The 6240-nt window shown below is 37.1% G+C and overlaps 1 protein-coding gene across 1 annotated transcript in view; it reads left to right on the top strand.

Annotated features, from left to right (window-relative positions):
- The first annotated feature begins 80 nt into the window (after positions 1-80).
- IRAG1 (inositol 1,4,5-triphosphate receptor associated 1) overlaps positions 81-6240 on the top strand; it is a 126859-nt gene continuing 120699 nt past the window's right edge. Inside the window, exons 1-2 of the mRNA XM_041129225.1 lie at positions 81-350; positions 2854-3008. The gene's annotated coding sequence lies outside the window, so the exon portion shown is untranslated. The remainder of the gene's footprint in view (positions 351-2853; positions 3009-6240) is intronic.

Genomic DNA, 6240 nt, shown 5'->3' with positions numbered 1-6240 from the left:
CGAGCCAATCCTAGCGACGCACGAGCTTGGAGGGCCGCCCCGCCCCCGTGCGCGAGGAGGCGGGAGGGCTTCGAGGCCGGGCGCGCGCGGCCCTGTTGCTGCGGCAACGGCGGCCTCGCGGGCGCCCCTCAGCGAGCGGCGAGGCACCGGCGGGCCGGGAGCTGGGCGGGCGGCGGGACCCGCCGGCCCCGGACCCGCCGGCCCCGTCCCCGCCCCAGGCTGGAGCGCTACGCGTCGCGCTGTGTGACCTCCCGTGCGGCTGCTCGCGGCGGTCTTCCGTGTGGTGGCCTTTTAAAACGTGAGCGGTCTCCTCAGGACAGAGTGAGGGCTCACCGGGGACTTGCAGGCAGGTATTAGTCCCGCTAATTTGTACATATATATGTCACGTCTTACCCATAGAAATATATATAGCATACCAAGAGATAACTCTGCGTATTTATACGTGCACACACTGCTAAATTGAATAGATTTGCACCTGCTTGCTCTCTGGTCTTGAGACCACGACTCCCTCAGGCTGTGCCTCTTCTCACGTCATTTTAAAATCGTTCAAGATTTCCAACCAAATGCGTTAAAATGTGTGGCTTTTCCCTATCTTTGTGGAAAAACAAATAGTTTGTAAATCCAAATACATACTGTCTGACTAGCTTAGGTGGTGTAATATTGTTAATACGTATTTACAAGTTTTTAGCCACAGCTTGGCCAACTATTTTCAAATTATCCAAGTGTTTTTAATTACATATATGGAATCTGATAAAATTCTGAATCCTGAACCTAGGCCCTGATCCTGGAACTTGATTTGTGTGAGGCATTCAGCCACATGGAGGTGCACGAGTAAAGAAGAAATTACAAAATTGGGTTCCTAAACTGTTTTTTTCCAATTACGATGGTAGGCGCACTGACGTATTTGGATAAAACTCAGCATGCATAGTAACATATGACCAATCTTAGTTACTTTTGTAGCTATACCAAGGTAAAAAAAAAAACGTAGTATGACTAAAAGATCCTCTGGCACATTTCTAGTAAGAAGATTTAAAAAAAAAACCCCTCTGACATATTTCTTACACAGCCTATTAAACCCTAAAACAAACTTGATTTTGTCCTATAGCTAATCATCCACAGAATACAGAATTTTGACTGAACTGATAGTCACAACTATAAAGCATTAAATTACTAAATTTGATTTTAAAAATTAATTGTGAATTACTATGATAGTATATATTACAGTACTAATGGCTAGCTTACTTGCAGTGTCACCTGTTCTCTGAAGCCAAAGAAAGTAGTATTTTTAATTACTTAACATTTTTAATCTCAGCTTTTGATTTTTATTTATGCACTAATTATTCTGAACTGAGTTACCTGGTCCAATGAAGTGTAACTAGTATTTCTCCTACTCATATAGGTCTTTGAGTAGGTATGTGCCATAAATACCTTTTGTAGAGAAACTTTTGCATGTGGCAGGAAAGTGGAGCGACATTGAAATTAATAGGAGTGAAAGTGTGCATTTTCTTCATTAAAAACATGCCAAAACCAATGTTATGCAGAGCAAGATGCTAATTAATAGAGTTCCTAAGCCTACTTTTCTGATTTGTAGGCTGATTTTTCACAAATAAACTACTTTTTAGATATTTTAATTAATGTTGAATCCATTTGGACTGAAAAGGCAGTCTGTTCCTGAGGTGTTTGTTCACCAGTTAGTGTCTGTAGTAAACTAGCTTTCCTCATGGAAAAAAACCCTAGTTTAAATGAAAGATTTTATAGGGTCAGGCCTTAAGAATATTAAACCAAAGTTAAAGAGGGAAAACATTCTTGCTTCCTGGTATAAATCTAGTAGAAACATTTTAATTTGTTTAAAATTTTATTACTACACTATGCAAAATATTGACTTTTATATTGTTTGAAGCAGGAAGACTCTTTTTTTTTCCATATACACTGATAACAATAAATCACTGTTAGGTATGTAGAACCTCTTTAATGTATAAAATATTGTTCTAGTGAAAAGAGTTTGGGAGGGGTTACCTTCTGAATGCTTAGAGCATTTCAAGAAGAGAGACTTGTTTTATCTTGCTGTCTTTTGTTTTTATTTCATTGAAATTTATTATTATATAAATTTACATTACTACTTTTAAACTTGGGTTGTTATCAATGTCAGAAATACTGATATAAATAGAAAGCAATCTATAGCAAATTGAACTTCCAGTTGTGATATGTTATATACAGTGAAAAATAATATTTAAAAACTTTATTACCACATATAATTATAAGCCTGTTTCAGGAATGAAAATTGAGCTTAACTAAGCTACTTTAATAACATAATAAAAACGGCCTCTACCTACCTGACCACTACTCTTTGCAAGCAAATTACCATTTATGTTTGAGGTGTGTATGCTTAAATAAATAAGCCTCCATTTAGGACAGTTGCGTGCTCAGAGCAGGGTATTTTAGCAGCAAAGTTTCATTACTTTTTATTGTTAGAATAAAAAACTTTTTTTTCTTCAGTTTTTTTTTGTTGTTTTTTTTTTAAAGATAAGTATGGTTTTAGAAATCTTCAGAGTGCAAATTAATTCCATTCTAACAGTGGGAACCATCACTCCAGTAGTCACTTATAGAATCATTTAGGTTGGAAAAGACCTTCAAGGTCATAGAGTCCAACCATCAACCACGCCCACTAAACCACGTTCTGAAGTGCCTTGTCTATGTGCTTTTTGAATACCTACAGGGATGGTGACTCAACTGCTTCCATGGGCAGCCTGTTCCAATGCCTGACAACCCTTTCAGTAAAGAAATTTTTCCTAATATCCAACCTAAACCTCCCCTGCCACAACTTGAGGCCATTTCTTTTCATCCTATCTCCAGCCACCTGACAGAAGAGACCAGCACCCACTTGTTGACCTTCCTATTCTGAGCTGTGAAAAAAAGAAAGAGATCCTACATTGGTGGCTTGAAGAGCTCAGTGTTGTGTGTTAGGGAGCAACGAGGGCTGCTGCTTGCTCAGGGAGGGAGCCCAGGAGGTAAGCACATACAGCCAGCAGGTCAGGGGCTTTGTCAGAGTACCGGAGCAGGGCAGATATTAGGCAAGTCCACAGCAATAAGGCAGGTCTGAGGTCAAGCTAAAAGTGACAGTCAGTGAGGCAGGGTTTAATACAGCCTAGTGCTTCCCAGGCAGGTCCTTACTGACAAGGCAAATCCAAGGTCAAGGTAGAAATCTGTCCTTAGACAAAGATCCAGATCAGGAGTGTAGCTTTAGCTAGGCAGGGATCTACCTGTGATTGAGCTAGGAACCAATGCTTTCACAGTATAACTCAGGCCAGGGCTGGGAGTCCTGGGCTGAGCTTAAATGGGGCTCCTGGTCTGTAGGCAGGGGTGTGGCAGGATGCACCACCTGGGGCTGGTCAGGGCCATTAAAGCTTATTAATGCACTTAAGGCCCTGATATGGTATGTGTATCTTGAAGAGACAGTAAGCAGGTTTAGTAAGATGATGTATGTGTTGGTTTAGGCACTGCTAAAAATGGAGTTAATAGGTATATGCTATTGTCATATTAGATAGTTTAATATTGTGCTAGTTTCAGAGGCCATTAAATTAGTTGTGTATCTCAAACTTGCTATAGTAAGGAGTTAGGAATTTCTATTCTGTTGGTAAGGAAACACTGAGGCAGGCTCTATTAAATGTACTTTGAGCAATGTTATAGGTATTCTTTTCCTACAAAGCTAGCTCTTTTTCTTTTAATGAAACAATGTGAAATGTAACAAGATAGAGCTGTAAGAATGGATGGTCTTTACAGCTTTATTTTAATGTTTTACTTGAAAGTGTAGTATTTCTCCAGACTGAGCAATGTTTTGTACAGCTACTAAAAACTGTGTTATATTATGCTGCCAGTATTAGTAACTTTTTTGTTGTTGTTCACACTTCTTCACATGGTTGTATTTGCCTTATTTATCTGATAAATATAATTATGTTCTATTCAGTTAGTCACTTAAATCTAAAGAATTGTTTTGCAAGCAAAAGCTTTAAGGGATGTTTGTGATAGCTTGTGTTTTGCAAGCAAGTTGTGTATTTGAAAATGAAGAGAGAATGGTTTTGTGTTTAAGGTACAAAACCATGAGACACACTTAACTCTTAACTGTACTACTGACTTCTTTCTAATCTGTGTTTGTCAATTAACTGGTTTGCTAGCCTTTATTAGCACTCTCATTTCTATTAACCATAGGCTTATTTGAATTCCTAGCATCAGAAACACTAACAGCAAAGTAACTTCAATTTTAATTTCTAACATTAGCACCTAACATTAAGAACTTCTCTTGTGTCCTGCAGACCTGAAAGGTGCAAGTAACTTCACGAAAAATGGTGTATCACTAGACTTGGTCTAAATAGTATATTCTGTGAGACTTAAAACTGTTACTCTTCAGATCCTCTCACCTAGCATTAGCATGCCAAGCATTTCAGCTTTTTACAGCTCTATTTGTATTTACTATACTGTTCATTGTAGTTTGCCTGGGTTGCATAAAATGTAATGTCTCAGAAATATTGTGGAGCTGAGACTATAGCTGCACTTCTTTTCAGTATCCTTCTTCAAGTGGGATGTAGGGAAGGATTTCTGTTTATTTTTTTGTGGATGCAGAACCAGGTCTGACCCCAGTATGGTTCATGGTTGGTTTTCAAAGGATGATTTTTTTTCTTTTGGGGGTAGTTTTTGCACTGATAGCCTTCTACCTTTTGTGAATTACATCTAGCTTTGATTAGTAGGTATAGAAGTGTGGTTTAAAAAAAAAAATTAGTCACAGAAACAGTACAGTCTTGATTTTGCTTTGTTTTATAGTTTCTCTTAGAAAACTCTAAAGAGGCAGCTGCACGATACAGGAGATTTTCATTCTGTCCTTTGTGGGGCTAATGGAAAATGAATAGTGCCATAAAAAGCTGGCAGTACAAGTGCAATTCTATACAGTTAATTTTTTAATGCTTAAAAACTCACAAAATTTCGAAATATAAAACTGTCAATGAAATGCTTTGTAAGTACAGTATCATTATTGCCACCTTCAGGCAACAAAAAGAAGGATTCATTTTCAGAGTCACTATCCAGCATTCTGTTTACAGAGGGTTTCGGCTTATACTGTGGAGTTAAGTTTAGTATTTTTTTCTAGTCACAGTCTTGCATTTTCCTGTTAGAGTAATCTTTTTTTCTTTGGCCTTAGTATGTTCCGACACGTAAAAAATATGCTTACTTGTTCCAGGAAGCTCTGATTGATAAACACTTAATTGTTCAATGATAAATTTTATTTGAATGATAAACACCTGATATACAAAGAGCTATTTAGCAAAGGCGGATTTTTTTTTTTTTTCCATCTTCTCTTCCTGATAAAGGCTTTTTTAGGCATTATGCAACAGTATTACAGATTTTAAATGCATGTCAGCAATTAACAGGACAAGTGAGGATTATACAAAAGACTATAGAGATATCAAATGAAATTGCAGTGCTGAAATGTAAAGAATGAAAGTATCACTGATTTCTACTATAGATTGTTTGCTAGGAAGAATTAGTGTCTAAGATTTTAATCAGTTTTACACCTAGAGAAAGAGAGATATGAATTTTTTCTTAACTTTGATGAACTTCAGGAATTTTGCCATTCTGTATTCTCTCTCTTTAAAATACTTGGCTTTACAAAAGCTTGCACTTGAACAGAACAAAAGTTCTAAAAAGAAAAGAAAAAAGTTTGAGATGGAGACTACACTGATTATTCTCTGCCAAAGCTTTTTTCCAGGAGCACTCCTGAGTTCTGATACCATGTTCTTTGAAATGAAATTGCTCAACATATAGATCAAAATTATCTAATGTTTTAACAGAGATATCAGTAGCTAACCCAAGAACATCGAGATCTAGCATCTCCATCATTCTCTAGTCTTTTTGATAAAATTATTTTTCATAAAATGCTTTTTTGACAGGTACTTTGATGTAAAATAATGAAATTTAATAATGACAGTTATTTCCATAAAATGCTTAAAATAAAATATGCTCTCCATATTCAATGGAATGTTATTTGTGTACTGAAAATCAAAGGTAAGAAAAGACTACAGAATAGGTACAGAAATCAATGTCTTCTGTTACTATAATTGCACTTTTGAAAATGTTATGAAAGTAGTGGAGGGTCTACACCTTATTTAAAATATCCCCTCCTTGCTTTGTATCACTGCTAAAACAATTATTTTCATCCTGAAATCTGTGCATGCTCTCTAAAACCCAAGCTTT

The sequence above is a fragment of the Aquila chrysaetos genome, chromosome 16 (genome assembly GCF_900496995.4).
Source record: "Aquila chrysaetos chrysaetos chromosome 16, bAquChr1.4, whole genome shotgun sequence".
NCBI lineage: Eukaryota > Metazoa > Chordata > Aves > Accipitriformes > Accipitridae > Aquila > Aquila chrysaetos.
This window is presented reverse-complemented; position numbering and strand designations above follow the sequence as displayed.